Here is a 17816-nt window from a genome sequence, read left to right on the forward strand (position 1 = left end):
CGATCCGGTAAAAGGTTTGTAGGTTTCTGAAAGATGCGAATGGGGATGAATCACACATCTCACCAGATTGCAGTCGAGTGACATCGCCATGTGTCGACACAACTAGCGAAACTATGCTGACGCTCTATGCTGATACTCTATGCTGATACTCTATGTTGATACTCTATGTTGATACTCTATGATGTTACTATGCTGACGCTCTATGCTGATACTCTATGCTGATACTCTATCCTGATACTCTATGATGTTACTATGCTGACGCTCTATGTTGATACTCTATGCTGATACTCTATGCTGATACTCTATGATGTTACTATGCTGACGCTCTATGCTGATACTCTATGCTGATACTCTATGCTGATACTCTATGATGTTACTATGCTGACGCTCTATGCTGATACTCTATGATGTTACTATGCTGACGCTCTATGCTGATACTCTATGATGTTACTATGCTGACGCTCTATGCTGATACTCTATGTTGATACTATGATGTTACTATGCTGACGCTCTATGCTGATACTCTATGTTGATACTATGCTGATACTCTATGCTGATACTCTATGCTGATACTCTATGATGTTACTATGCTGACGCTCTATGCTGATACTTTATGCTGATACTCTATGCTGATACTCTATGATTTTACTGTGCTGATACTCTATGATGTTACTATGCTGACGCTCTATGCTGATACTCTATGCTGATACTCTATGCTGATACTCTATGATGTTACTATGCTGACGCTCTATGCTGATACTCTATGCTGATACTCTATGCTGATACTCTATGATGTTACTATGCTGACGCTCTATGCTGATACTCTATGCTGATACTCTATGATGTTACTATGCTGACGCTCTATGCTGATACTCTCTGATGTTACAATGCTGACGCTCTATGCTGATACTCTATGATGTTACTATGCTGACGCTCTATGCTGATACTTTATGCTGATATTCTATGTTGTTACTATGCTGACGCTCTATGCTGATACTCTATGCTGATACTCTATGATGTTACTATGCTGATACTCTATGATGTTACTATGCTGACGCTCTATGCTGATACTCTATGATGTTACTATGCTGACGCTCTATGCTGATACTCTATGATGTTATTATGCTGACGCTCTATGCTGATACTCTATGATGTTACTATGCTGACGCTCTATGCTGATACTCTATGATGTTACTATGCTGACGCTCTATGCTGATACTCTATGATGTTACTATGCTGACGCTCTATGCTGATACTCTATGATGTTACTATGCTGACGCTCTATGTTGATACTCTATGCTGATACTCTATGCTGATACTCTATGATGTTACTATGCTGACGCTCTATGCTGATACTCTATGCTGATACTCTATGCTGATACTCTATGATGTTACTATGCTGACGCTCTATGCTGATACTCTATGATGTTACTATGCTGACGCTCTATGCTGATACTCTATGATGTTACTATGCTGACGCTCTATGCTGATACTCTATGTTGATACTATGATGTTACTATGCTGACGCTCTATGCTGATACTCTATGCTGATACTCTATGCTGATACTCTATGATGTTACTATGCTGACGCTCTATGCTGATACTTTATGCTGATACTCTATGCTGATACTCTATGATTTTACTATGCTGATACTCTATGATGTTACTATGCTGACGCTCTATGCTGATACTCTATGCTGATACTCTATGCTGATACTCTATGATGTTACTATGCTGACGCTCTATGCTGATACTCTATGCTGATACTCTATGATGTTACTATGCTGACGCTCTATGCTGATACTCTATGATGTTACAATGCTGACGCTCTATGCTGATACTCTATGATGTTACTATGCTGACGCTCTATGCTGATACTCTATGCTGATATTCTATGTTGTTACTATGCTGACGCTCTATGCTGATACTCTATGCTGATACTCTATGATGTTACTATGCTGATACTCTATGATGTTACTATGCTGACGCTCTATGCTGATACTCTATGATGTTACTATGCTGACGCTCTATGCTGATACTCTATGATGTTATTATGCTGACGCTCTATGCTGATACTCTATGATGTTACTATGCTGACGCTCTATGCTGATACTCTATGTTGATACTATGATGTTACTATGCTGACGCTCTATGCTGATACTCTATGCTGATACTCTATGCTGATACTCTATGATGTTACTATGCTGACGCTCTATGCTGATACTTTATGCTGATACTCTATGCTGATACTCTATGATTTTACTATGCTGATACTCTATGATGTTACTATGCTGACGCTCTATGCTGATACTCTATGCTGATACTCTATGCTGATACTCTATGATGTTACTATGCTGACGCTCTATGCTGATACTCTATGCTGATACTCTATGATGTTACTATGCTGACGCTCTATGCTGATACTCTATGATGTTACAATGCTGACGCTCTATGCTGATACTCTATGATGTTACTATGCTGACGCTCTATGCTGATACTCTATGCTGATATTCTATGTTGTTACTATGCTGACGCTCTATGCTGATACTCTATGCTGATACTCTATGATGTTACTATGCTGATACTCTATGATGTTACTATGCTGACGCTCTATGCTGATACTCTATGATGTTACTATGCTGACGCTCTATGCTGATACTCTATGATGTTATTATGCTGACGCTCTATGCTGATACTCTATGATGTTACTATGCTGACGCTCTATGCTGATACTCTATGATGTTACTATGCTGACGCTCTATGCTGATACTCTATGATGTTACTATGCTGACGCTCTATGCTGATACTCTATGATGTTACTATGCTGACGGTCTATGCTGACACTCCATGATGGCACTTGTCTGACGCTCTATAATGCCAGTATGTTGAGACTCTATGTTGACGCTCTATGCTGACGCTCTATGCTGACGGTCTATGCTGGCGGTCTATGCTGACGCTCTATGCTGACGGTCTATGCTGACGCTCTATGATGCCACTTGTCTGACGCTCTATGATGTCACTATACTGGCGTTCTTTGAAGACACTATATGGTGCAACTATGCTGACGAACTATGCCAACGTTCTGTGATGTCACTATGCTGAAACTCTTTGATGACACTATATGATGCCGCTATGCTGACGAACTAAGATGAGGCTATGTCGACGCTCTATGATGCCGCTATGTTGACACTATGATGCCATTTTCCTGACGCTCTTTGATGTCACTAAGCTGAAACTCTTTGATGATACTATATGATGCCACTTTGCTGACACTCTTTGATGACACAGTGTCTATATGATGCCGCTATGCTGACGAACTATGATGACGCTATGTCGACGTTCTGTGATGCCGTTATGTTGACACTATGATGCCACTTTGCTGACGTTCTATGATGTCACGTTGCTGACACTCTTTGATGTCACTATGTGAAAGGTAACCGTTGGTTATTGGTGATCTATAGACCATTTTTATTGTGTACTGTTATGAATTGCTATGAAATTTATTATGATATGCTAGTTTTAAATCTACATCTGTGATAGTCTAGTGTTTTTACTGTCCTTTGTCGACAGATTTTAATGTCTTTCTTTTTGGTATTATTAATAAACAACTTGATTTAGTCACGATATGGCTGAAATATTGCCGATGTGACTATTAATCTTAACTCACTCACTCACTCACTCTATGATGCTTCTTTCCTGGAGCTCTTTGATGTCACTGTGCTGAGACTCTTTGATGACACTATATGATGCCACTTTGCTGACGAACTACGATGCCATTTTCCTGACGTTCTATGATGTCACTATGCTGAGACTCTTTGAAGGCACTCTGTGATGCCACTATGCTGACGAACTACGATGTCACTTTCCTGACGTTCTTTGATGTCACTATGCTGAAACTCTTTGATGATACTATATGATGCCGCTTTGCTGACGCTCTATAAAGTCACTTTGCTGACACTCTTCGATGACACGATATGATGCCGCTCTGTGATGCCGCTATGTTGACACTCTATGATGCCGCTATGATGACGTTCTATGATGCCACTCTGATTCAGCGATATAGGGTGATATCTTGATTAATACTGATGCCACACATGACAATCCAAAGCTCGTCATCACATAACTGATAAAACTTAAGACCTCCATGGAAGCATTGTTAAGAGCTGGACCTGTGTGGACCTCCATGGTGGGTTGCAGCATAACCCCCATCGTCTATACTACTATAACTTGAGCAACATTCCAGCAGCTCGAACGTTTGGAGTCCGCACGTTTGTTCGGGTGACCAACTGGGATCACACCATTACTGTGGATGCTGTGGAAGTCTTCGCCAAAAATGGTTCAAAAGAGAAGTGGAATCTGTTTCAGAACGGGTTAGTCAGTGTGTGGAGTTGTAATTGGTGCACAATGCACAAAAAGTAAAAAAGGAATCAAAATTGGAATAACACCCATTTTGTCCCAGCCAGCTGCCATCCAAAGTCTGGCTGCGCTACATAAAAGCCTGTAGTTCCCGCTGACAAGGCCTCACATAACATAACCATACGTGAACATAAATTGTTTGATCAAAGAACTGGGTATAAGTGACATATGAAAGAATGCCACATATAAGGCCAATATGTTAACTGAAGGAGAAATCTGCCAACGCCATGCATCAGTACTGTCAACTTTTCACTTGACTCTAAAACCTGAAGACCTGTCCATTCCTCTTTTGTACTTGATTCCAAAGCTCCATAAATATCCGTACAAAGATATCCGTATATATATATATATATATATATGTATGTATGTATGTATGTATGTATGTATGTATGTATGTATGTATGTATGTATGTATGTATGTATGTATGTATGTATGTATGTATATGTATGTATGTATGTATGTATGTATGTATGTATGTATGTGTATGTATGTATGTATGTATGTATGTATGTATGTATGTATGTATATATATATATATATATATATATATATATATATATATATATATATATATATATATATATATGAATATATATTTTGCTGGGTCCGGCAAATGTACCACAAAATCCCTGTCTCAAACATTAACCGAAATCCTTAACACCATCAAGGAAGGACGTCATCTACATTCACAGAAAGTATGTCAGACAAGTGGAATAAATACCATGTTGATTCTCAAAAACTCAAAGGATTTGCTTGACTTTTTAGAAAAAGAACCAAATTCAATTCTGTCAAAAACAATTTATTTTTCAACATTGTACTCCATTATCCCACATGACAAACTTCAGGAAAACCATAATTTCTTGATCCATGTTTTTTTTTCTCTCACAAAAAGCGTGGTTACGTATCTATCGTCAGAGGTTCAGTACAATGTTTCAAAAATAAAATTTAATGCCCTCTAAAGTTTAAAAAGAAAACAATAATTTTGTAATATGCTGGACCTCATTTACACATCTGTGTAAAATTAGAGGGTAAAACATTAGGCAAGAAGTCGGCACCAATTGTGCTTCCCTTCTTGCTGATGCATATAAATCGGAATTTCTGCTCGGATTGGCAAAGTCACAGGTATATCGATGATTTGAAATCGTTTAATAACCGTTAACTAGTCAGTTCCCTTCACTGATTTATTCGAACGAGACATAAAGGGGACCAGGGAGGCCGCCTCATCTGTTTCATATTTAGATGAATATAAGATTCAGAGTGACAAAACACTGTATGACAAGAGGAATAACCTCAACATTCTAAAAGTCAACTTTACCTTCATGTCCGGCAATATTCCAGCAGCTCCAGCCTTTGGTGTTTGCATTTCACAACTTTTGAGGTACAATCTAGCATGCTCTTTCAACCAAGATTTTAAAAAGCGTCATACGGCTCTTGCTGTAAAGTTGTCTGATGAACATTCAATGCCTCAGTAAAACTTTCAAAACGCTTATGATAGACATGTTAAGGACATTTCCAAATTAGACGCATCAGTGACAGAAATGATGTCCGATACAATTCCCTATTTTGACTTGTACCACATATTCCCGTGTTTGTTGTCAGATGAACAACGGACTAGCCTTTACATGTACTTGTGGCCTATGCCACTGGTGGGGCAGGATATCCGCACCTTTTCACAGTCACCTGGTATCATCACTATTTGAACGTGATGTGCCAACACATGCTCATTTTATAGTCGGAATCGTACAATCAGAGATTTCTTATGAATATGGATTGAGTTTTGTCGCATTAGAAATAAGTCCGGCGCAAAAGAGACGTTACAGCAAGTACTGTCCCTCGCGAATTATGCACCAACGCAGTTTGCTTTGATTCTCTAAACATGCTTGAATATAGCAGGGCCATCTTTTTTCATAGACAGTCTTTGCAAACACGTTCACAAATGAAGTTTCAAAACTGTTTGGTGTCATAAGTCGTTGGCGCCACTTTACTCGGGAAGACAACAATGATTATTTACACCCGGTACATTAACGTGAAACGTCATGAAGAATAGTATCCTTCCAAGCTGATCATCTGTAATGTCCATAGAAGTTGTAATACCACACCAGGTGATCATACTTGAAAGAATCATCTGGATGTCTCGGAACCAAGTTTCTCTCATGTCATTTCAATAACCCCAAATCTGTTGAAGTGTCCATTTGTGCTTTACACAGTTGCGTTTGACAGCTGTGATAACTGCTGATATCAAGAATGATTTGTGCACATCATCAATCTAGTCAGTGTATTGCGGTCCGATCGATGACCTCTGTGCCTGAGATATCGGTGTACTTTGTTGAGGTATAAGTAGAAACCTAGATGCATTCGCGCATTTGCGTTGAAGATCTTTCTATAATTTGTCCTCATCAAATAATATTTGTTTACGGGAGTTGAATATATAATCTCAGTTTTAAAAGTATTCGGGTCTGACAATACTAGTATGATTTCTTACACAATGTTCCAACATAATATTATTGTTGCTGTGAAGGATGGCATTAACAATGATGAACACAAGTGAATAGGTTAGATATAGATGATTAACCATGGATACTCGTTACATGTTTGTTTCATGTTGTAGTCACTATATGCCAAAAAATATAAATAAAATCATTAAAGAAATCATATCTGGAAAAAATAGTTCGATATGAACTGCATGTCACAATGATATTTGTCAACATAAGAAACGTCAGCATTGCAAATGTGCAAAAGTAATGCAATTTGAACCAATTATGCCACATGCATTAATTACGCATGATACTATCTTGTATCAATAAATGAAGGATACTGACATATATAATACATACTCAATCAGGTGTGGTGAAGGGTTAAACATTAGGGATTAATAAGTATTTCACTAGTCGACCCCCCACCCCCCCCCCGCGCCAACATAATGAATATTCTAAACGAAGATAGTGTCATAGGGGGACGAAAAAAATCCATGTCAGACAGCCGACTGTGATTTCAGTGTTTATGTAAGTTGTTACAGTGGATTTGTATCAAAGCATAACTCAGCAGATTCATTATCACATTCCAAAATGGAAGACATATTAGTTTCTAGTAATACATGTACTTGTAAGATAATAATGAACGAATTGGGAACACATTACAACCGTTAGTGAAGTATGACAGTAGATGTCATGACCGCCAACGATCTTGGAAGACGAAGATGGAAACTTTTAGGGTTCACGTTTTTGAATCAGTAGTGCGTAATACCGCTACTATTTGCCAAGCATTCATTCACTCGATGAGGGACACTGCGGATGAGTCTCTCAGTGGCGATTTGAGATTTGCCCAATTTTAGCCAACGTCTCCCTGTCATGTCCCAGACGTGTTCAATGGGGTAAAGGTTTAGGCTCATTGCTGGACATGGCATTTTATGATCGTTGTCCTGTTGGAGGTGAGTATTGACGATTCGTTCACGGTGAGCACGGGCGTTGTAGTCCTAAAAGACAAAAAGTCAACCCACACACCTTGCTACTCTGAAAATCCTGATGTGACCCGTGCTGTTTCTGTATTCTTAAAACATGTCTTTATAATGAGGAATGTGTAACTTCATTTAAAATCTAATCATGTACCTCACATGACGAATGTTAATATCCAATCTGCATTGAACTATGGGCCTTGATACCTAAATTACCGAATAAAGTGCCTGCCTCTCTGTCTGATAAGAAAGGGTGTCAGTCTGTTGTCCCGATAGTTCTGATCAGTTACCCTTGCTTTTACAATACGGAGTGGGCTTCGGTCTGTCATAGTGATGACACCCCATAACCGAACCACCGCCAAATCGTTCATGAGGCCTCAGGTTGACATTGGCTTGACGTTCATAATTTAGACACCGCCAGAAGTACATTTATACAAAATACATTTATATAATTTTTATTAACAGGTGAGGATGAAATCGCCATGAATCGCCTGGTTCGATGAATAATATAAGTCAAACATGGCTTCGGTTGTAGTCGCCCCAGCCCATAATGTTTCAGTCACACATACAGTCAGACCCCGTTATCTCGAGATTCATTATCTGGAACATACCGCTATCTCTGCTCCCGATCACCTCTCTATATTAATACATATATATTTGGATTATACATTTGACCCATTGGCTCGAATTAGAGATAAAGATGCTTAGCTCTTTATCTCTAACCTTGGACTTCAACTTTAACCTTACCATAGAATTATGTAGCTTAATGTCGAAGCTGGAATGTGCCACAAATATCAGGAGCCCAAATGAGGATTTCACATGTGTGTGGGCAATTCTCCTAAATACAGGCTGTGGAATCCGGAATGACGTCCAAAACGGAGATTCCTTGCAACATTGTCTAACTAAGTTTCATCAATAGAAGCCATGGGCATTGTGTGCAAACCTTTTTCGTAGAAATATAATTCAATTCCGAGTAAATACTGAGACCACTGCTCCAGCTGTTGTCAATCATATACGTAATAGATGTACATTTGTCAAAATTGTTATTGTATATTACCTGCGAGATCCATTTTAGTTACTCATCTCATACACCTGTTGCTTTCAAAATTTATCTTGTTTTGCAATGGATCTTTAATGTTCAGTCTGTTCATCAGGTGTAAAATACATTTTCCATGTAAACAGAATTTTTAAACAGAAAAATATAATTACATAGAAGGGATGTGTGAACACACAATTAACTATCTATATCAACACATATTCCTTTAAAATACCTCATATTTGAACACACTCAAATATTTTACAAACAAGAGTCTACCTTCAAGTCAAAAGCCAGTTATCATTGAATTTTCAAATTTTGCCAAGGTAAATGCATCTATTAAGTCCGAATCGTACAATCGAATCAGTTTTTAGCAGAGATTTCTTATGAATATGGAAAGGTTTCTGTCGGTTGTATGTATTTAATCACAAATCTCGGACAGTTCTTTATAAATGTGGCAAGTAACTAACAATCTCAATGGATTTCCACATGGACAAGACGGATCGATGCAGATATTCAATGCATAAAAGTTTAATGAAGCGAAAACGTGGATCCATCTTCCGGATGTTCCAACAGAAAAAGACTTGTAACACTGTAACTACATTTGCGATACAAAATATACTTCGAATAGTTTATCCCAGAGCAAGGAAAGAGAATAACCCCGTTATTTTTTAGTCAGTCATGAGAACTATTACATGAGAATCATTTGCCAGACATTGTAACTTACTACAAAAAACACACGAATGTATGTAAATGTTTAATATGTGTTTTCCATTGCGTTCAGGTCGATGCAAACATTATGTAAGACCATTAATACACCAATTATACACTTTCAGAAAAACTTTTCTGTTTATGTCAGTTAGCTGAAGCTGAAATTGTTGTGTTTTCGATATCAGCGAAACATTTGACGTCTCCGGATATTGTTATTCCTTCTACCTCCACACTTACCTCCAACCATTGCCCCCCGTTCAACTTGTACACATAACAACATGATAGTTTCTTAAACAACTTTTTCCAATGATGGGAATAAAAATAACATACAGCAAATATTATTTGGTACAGGGTATGTATTGCCGTGTACCGTATTGAATTTAATCGACGATTCCCGATTTTGATTCTTCTTGCAATACATCGTTAATTCTCATTTGGAACCAGAGATTATGGTCAATGTTTTAGACAGAGATTTGACGGTATGTTGGTTGGTTAATTGGTTGTTGGTTTGTTGTTTTACGCCGCACTCAGCAATATTCCAGCTATATGACGTCGGTCTGTAAATAATCGAGTCTGGACCAGACAATCTAGTGATTGATATCATGAGCATCGATCCACGCAATTGGGATCGATGACATTCTTCAACCAAGTCAGCGATCCTGATCACCCGATCCCGTTAGTCGCCTCTTACGACAAGCATAGTCGCCTGTTACGGCAAGCAGGGGTTGCTGAAGATCTATTCCATCCCGGATCTTCACGGGTCTGTTTTTGTACGGATATTTATGGAGCTTTGGAATCCAGTACAAAATGAGGAATTAACAGGTCTACGGAATTTAGAGTCAAGTGAAAAGTTGATAGTATTGATAGCACTGATTTGGCAGATTTCTTTCTCAGTTAACACACTGGCCTCATATGTGGCATTATTTGATACGTCACTTGTACCAACTTCTTTGATGAAACTGTTAATGTAGTGATGGTAACTGAATATTAATGGTTAAATGTTATTTGAGGTCTTGTCAGTGGGAACAACTACAAACTTCTCATGTAGGGCAGCCTGACTTTGGATGACAGTTTGGGCAGAATGGGTTTACTCAAATTCTGTTTCCTCTTTTTCAGTGTATCCGTTCTACTAATGACACACTTACCAACATGACGCACAAACTAAACCCACTCTGAAAGACATTCGACAGGTTCATCTTCTCTTTTGGATCATTTTTTTTACAGCATCCATAATGATTATATAGTTCTGATCCCAGCTGATATGAGGGTGCTCATGAAAGGTTGGTCCATATTTGAAGACACGACGATGATTGTTACTTTGAACAATAAAGACGTTTCCTGTGATTATACGACCTACAAGTTGGTGACACTGTGATGTGTCTTGGCAGCCACACGTAGTGGAAATTACACCATAAGGTGCCAAGTCCACGTTCCTATAAATGAACAACCTGGATGAAATGGCGTTTCCGTATAGGAAAGATCGCCTCCGTGGTCTAGTGGTCTAGTGGTCTAGGCTACCCGAGATCGCTGACTTTGTGTGCTGGCGATTAGATGCCTCAAAGGAGTTTCATATGAAAACAGTGCAAAATGATTCTTTCTCAAGTTTTTATTTCGGTTGTACAGCTAAGTCGATTAAAACCAGTGTGTATTATGTATGCTGAAACACTTTGAAAAAACGCATATTCGATGTTTTCGCATTTGGCAACATGACCATTAAAATCAAATTAAGTTGTTCTGGGTATTTAGGCATGAGAGAATCAAACAGTGTCATCGTACTGGTTCGAATAACATTCATGTATTTGTAGATGAACACAAAACACATCTTTTCTGATTTCGAGTTGAAGCTGATTATACATTTTTATTGTGTTTCAGTATACTTCATGAAAGCTATACTTCTAGCTGAGGAAGTTGAACTCCTGACACTGGCAGTCTTGTGGGAGCGACAACCAGCGCCAGTTTAGGCCATACCAGTAACCCCCGGGGAGTTCGCTGTCAACACACCACGCCCAAATCCAGACCGGGATGTAGCGAGTTGGCACGCATCTTGCTTTGGAACACCAATACTCTTTCCTGCAGTTAGTCCTGAAGCTTAAATAAGAAACGCGAGAGGAAGTTTTATAGTGTATGGCAGAGGTCATAACTCAGCAATAGTGCGTTTTTGTTTTTATGAAAGCTTTTAAGTTTTTATTTGTCTTCACCAGATCATAAATTTAAAGAGAAAACATCAAGGCACTATGTTTACTTGTATTCATAATATGTAATTTAAAAAAACACATGCCAAGGAAAATGGACGCGGCAAATTTAACAGCATACACACTATATCCCTGTTAACGACCTTACAAGACTTATCATATTCTAACCGAAATTGGCCCCTATTTGCATAAATCATTATTAGTGATCTAAAGTAAATAGAGCACGTTGTTATAATAGTTACAACTCTTTCAAAAACAAGTCGCTGTATGGCTGAAATAATGCCGATACGGCGTTAAATATAACTCACTCACTTACTTCAAGAAACGTATTCTTTGAGTCAATCTAAAAGCTAAATAAAGGTTCAGCTACAAATAGGCAAGTCACGATTTTGATAACTACGTAAAGTATTGTGTGACCACTCATGGTCACTGTGACTTTATAAGCCTATAACTCTACATTTGCGGCTTAAATAATATTGATAATAATGTGACTTAAAACAGTAGAAATAACACAGAAAAGTACGCAGTATGTAAGTATTTTAAGTGGAAAATTGGCCCAATGCTTATTTCGTGCGTGTAACTTAAAAACAGTCCCTAGCTTACAATTGAGTGAGTGAGCTTAACGTCGCTTTGACCAGTATACCGGTCATATCGCGGCGTGTCAGTTTTGTACAGGAACGAAAGTAATCGAACGTTTACCTCTTCGGTGAACCCCACGAACATGGGTATGGTGCTGACAAACCTAGAAACATAATCGGGGCGAACCGGGATTCGAACCCACAATCATAGGTTTCTTGTGTGCCAAAGGGACGTAACTCTGCACAGCGAACTGCGCCGCCTTAGGCGGCTACAACCTGAGGGTATATTGCACGTGAAAGTGGTGTCACAAGTCACGTGTTTACACTGACTGTGTTGAGCCATTCGAGGTTTTCGCATTACACATGCGAGCACACTTTCAATCTTGTTCTTATGTTCAACAGACAACTTCACCGTCATCCCACCTCGAAGCGTCCGAGGAAATTCAGCCTGACAGGCCAAGGGATTCTGTTGAAGGTTACGAAACTTTTCAATTGTTTAATTGTAAAATGAATATATGGATTGCAAACTAAACATATCTAAACGTGATATGATGGAGGAATCAGAACAAAGATCGCTTTCTGCCTTAAAAGGAGCTCGCAAACATTCTGAGATACCGTTCCTTAGATTCAAAGGAAATGAGTTGCAATATAAATTCAAACACCATAAGTATTCTGAATGTTCATATTCCCTTGAGAGTCTTGCTTCAGATATCAACAAGCGAACCAAGCATATCAGATTAGCTGACAGATCCACATCTGGTTGAGCCGTAGTCGCGGAATTGGAGCGAGACGACATTGCTTTTTGGTCAGAGGAAGAATGTCGCTTCGAGAAGGCACTCTGTAGGCGTCGTGCATCCCTTTACAAGTCCAAAGACAAAGGTGTTCACAGTGCTCCTTCTGCTACTTTCCCTAAAATGTGGCATGCATTACCCTTGAGATGCGTATGATGTACATGATACATATATTGTGTTCTTTCGAATTAAACGAATTAGAACATACAAGACAAAACCTTTCTATATGAAGTCTTTGATTGGTATTTAGAAGCGATACACATAAGAGAGAGAATGTATGGCTGTCAACTTCTTTATAGTGAGGACCCCAACGTTTCGTTCTATATCGTTATGTCGCGTTCCATTTGCTCCACAACGTTTCGGAGAATCTGCTTAGTCCTCCGTGAGGGGCGGTCGGGTAGCCTTGAGGTTAAAGCGTTTGCTCGTCACGCCGAAGACCTGGGTTCTATCCACGACATGGGTACATTGTGTGAAGCCCATTTCTGGAGTCCCCCGCCGGAATATTGCTAAGAGCGGCGTAAACTCACAATCATAGGTTTCTTTCGTACCCAATGAACGAAAGTCTTCACAACAAATTGTGGCGCCTTATGGCTCAGTCACAAATTCAGGATTTTTACTGCCGTCCTTGATAGGACCATTCCCGATTAAATTTCCCAAAGCCTGATAAAGATCCTGTGATTCGTGGCGGGAAATTCACAAGCAATCAGCTATTGTTCGATTCAGCCGTTTTCAGTCGAATTCGTCCCGATTCTCCCGTTCTCAATCCGAATCTGATCAGATTCGTATCTTCCGCAAGGTAAAAAACGACCGAATCTGTCCCGACTGAATTATGTAAGAAATGATGGATCAATGAGTGAACACCTGTGATGACTCAACGCACTATTTTTTGTATAAATTATGGGACACATTTTACAAGGGGCAGAATAATATGCGTAAATCTTTTATACCAAACTATGATGACAGGTGTGTATATTGCAACTGAGTTACTGATTGGTTGTTGGATGCAAATTATGAAATTTAAAGCATTTGTTATATTTGAATGCTGCAGTAGTTAAGGTGTTGTTGTTGGAAATAACAAGGTTATAATAATAAGGTTGATAAATAGAACGCGTTTGCATTATGTCACCAATGCGATGTTACCCCAGACTGACAGAATGGCTCGCTGTGTTCTGAGGTTGAAAATGCGGTGGTATTATACCGTTTTTCATGGCGCTTTTCCTGCTTTCGTTCATCGTCACTTGGCGGTTTAGTTGAAGGCAAATGGTGATATTCTAAACTAATAATCAGACCAAAATATTTGCCTGTCTGTTAAACATATTCAGTACAATATAGCGGTGCAATTTGGTAACATTTTAGCTTGGCTCCATCTCCACTAGTTGTCACAGCGCACATTGATAGGGAAAACAGCCCTGAAGCGACAGGTTCGACCGTCGCTTGAATCATTTCAAAAGGAGGGCTATTGCCCTTTGGAACAAGAAGATCGCCTGTTAGTTACACGTCTCCAGTGTGAGTGATAATTCTGTAAAACTGTCTTTTGACTCTAGGATAGCTCTGAGAGTAGCCTACTGACACAATTTGCTGCTGGGAAGTAAGCTTCGTTCATATTCGTTTTCGTTTTCTTCAGGTTAATTACAGAGAAGAACATCAATTGAATGACCTAGTCAATTCAATAAATGTTACGTAGTTATATACACAAATTCGTAACTTTATGCATAATGTGACATTCAAGCTTCATAGCTTTACAACCATCTGACTACCGTACTTGACGTGAGGTGAAATTGGGTGCAATGTCTCGTCCAAAAGTATTGCACTTATATAGCGACGTGCATGCATGTGTGCGTGTGCGTGTGCGTGTGCGTGTGCGTGTGCACGCGCGCATGTGTGTGTGTGTGTGGCTGCTTGTCCTAGCCCGAACTGATGCCGATTACTAGTGCTAGTTTACTGAGATACAATGCCGCAGTTTAACATGACTACCCCACTCAGACACAATATACTGAACCCCGGACCTTCCTCCCTCCGGGCGGACTCTCTGCCACTGGACCGGTATTTTATTTGAACATAGCCTTCATCGTCCATGGAGGTAATATCATAGAAACATCATTTTTTGTGGACATTGTAGGCGGCCATAGTACCATGACTGTATGGTTTAAGTTAGTTAAATTATTCAAGTAAAAGCAATTCGTAACGTTAATGTCACTTTCAGAACGCAGGCCCTTTTTATATCTCATCATGGGGAATGTCATTACCATAGTTAGACTCAAGTTGCTGTAGAGATAGGATCGTCTTGAAGAAAGAGGCCTTTGTTACACAGAGACGGATAACAGTTCAGCTTCCCAACGTCCTTTCCATGTGACACGACAGACCTCGCTATCGGCTCTGGTAATCATGTGATATCGGATTTAAGATTTCAAATGTCACAAACAAGACACATAGTGTAGCTCACCTTGTTTTATGTAAAGTTGTAGCACTGGTATATTCTGAGACACAAGGGCGATCTGACATATTAAAACAACAGGACACACCAACATCATGACATACAACAACATTCAGAGACACTACAGTAATCCTGGGCAATACATAAGTGGGACACACTACAATCTAATGACACACTACAAAAATGCAGTTGTAAGGTGAGAGACTACGACAATGAGGAACACCCATCACTGTAAGACACTACAACTTGAGCTGCCACAACAATCTACACCGATCTTACACGCCACAGCAATCTGAGATAAACTCCCGTATGCATATCCGTTCCTGGCACTCCTAACGTTTTAGTATATCAGTCGAAATTTCAGAGTTTGGTTTGAGAGTGTCTGTGCGTACAGGTAAGGTGAGTGAGACATCGCGTCACCGTGAGACGCCTCAACACTATGAGACACTACAACAATCTGAGACACAACAGAGAATATATGACACGACAGAAGTATGATACACTACAAGTAGGAATAATGCTGTTGGAGTTCTTTTCGTGAAAAGTAATAATACTAATTCGATATTGTTTAACGAAGTAAAGGTATGTGCACTTTATGGTGACATTCACACGTCAAGCATACTTAGAGTATTATGGACACATCGACATGGAACACCTTAAAGTTCCAATATTCTGAGTTGGAACAACATTTATATCAGGTCATGTAAATCAATGTTGACTTTCACCTTACTGTACATACAGTGGGGACATTTTGCCAAGTGTATGATCAATGAACCAAAGGCATCTAGACATATAGATATATAGATATATGGGCTTTTGTTTCCATTCAAGGGGAAAACAATCCTGGAACGTTGAAACGTGAAATACACGGTTACTTAAATGCGTATCTCCATCTATCACATCTAGGCAATTCAAATTACAAACATATGACTTGTCACTGGTTATATTATTCGTGGAGAGGTTTTTATATTGTGCTCGCAAAGATGAGATCTAATGAAGCGGGGACATGAAAATATTCGGTCAAGGTAGGATAGCAGACATGTTGGTGCAACGTTCAATGAGTCGCCATACTTCTACTCTACTCTAGATATGCACATCAGATAAAGCCGTAGGCAGTGACAAACATTAAAAAATTACAAGCAACATTACACACAATTTCTCGGAGTGTCGTTTCAAAAACACGATGTTGAAGCTAACTGGTGTGACCCTCATCCTGACAGCAGTCATAGATGTGGTTTGGTGTCAGTCCTGTGCCAGCGGCTTCCTGCACCACGACGACTCCTGCTACAGCCTCATCCGTGTCAAGGCCTCGTGGGCGGAAGCGGCCGTGTGCTGTCAGGCTATAGGCGCCCATTTAGCCTACGTCCTCTCGTCTTTTTAAGGTGACATTAACAATAAATCATACGCAATATACAGTCCTTATCCAGACGGCTTCGGAACACAACTTTGTGGAAGGTTATCTCCAAAGAGAAGACTCTACTATAAGAACTGATGGTGTCTGGATCGGTGGTTTGACGTACCTGGTACAGAACGAGTGGATGTGGGGATTTGAAAATACCCGAACCGTCAGTACCTGGTGGCTTCCCGGCGAACCGAATAATTATCACGGTCCCCAGCTTTGTCTCATGTACAAGAAAGGATCGCACCTGTGGGACGACAATGAATGTCAAGACTCGGAGTTTTTCTTATGTGAATTGGAGCTCGGATCTACCCCCCAAATAGTTGGGAAATAACATTCCAGTCGGAACAATGGGGACTCCACGAGAACATTGGAAGAAAGTTTGGCTTTGAATACAACAGTTATTGTGTCCCTAGAAACAATCCTTTACTAATCTTAATGTGCGCTTTGCCTGTTAAATATGTGTCTTACAATACATATTAACTGACCGATGAATTGATTGGAGCACTTACTCTGATCATGCCAATTCATGTTTGTAACATAAATAGCATCTGATCATTTGAATATCCACAGACTTCGCCAATGCTTACAAAAGGACATGGTATATGATATTATTGTATGTTTCTGTTGAATATATGTTTCCGACGGTGATTATTTCAACTATTGTTTTTGAAAATATTTGCTTTTGAAAAATGTGACAAAGAAACAACATATCATAATTTTTATCATATTACTCTGTATATAATATTGTTATATACATTCACGTAGCCGTAATGGTAAGACGAGACTTTTGTTGAATTTCTCAAC

General features: G+C 39.4%; 1 pseudogene; it reads left to right on the top strand.

The window, feature by feature from the left end:
• Nucleotides 1-16793: 16793 nt before the first annotated feature.
• On the top strand, nucleotides 16794-17343 carry LOC139450702 (perlucin-like; annotated as a pseudogene).
• Nucleotides 17344-17816: the final 473 nt, after the last annotated feature.

Source organism: Haliotis cracherodii, unplaced genomic scaffold (assembly GCF_022045235.1).
Source record: "Haliotis cracherodii isolate W230 unplaced genomic scaffold, xgHalCrac1.p SCAF_8, whole genome shotgun sequence".
Classification (NCBI taxonomy): Eukaryota; Metazoa; Mollusca; class Gastropoda; order Lepetellida; family Haliotidae; genus Haliotis; species Haliotis cracherodii.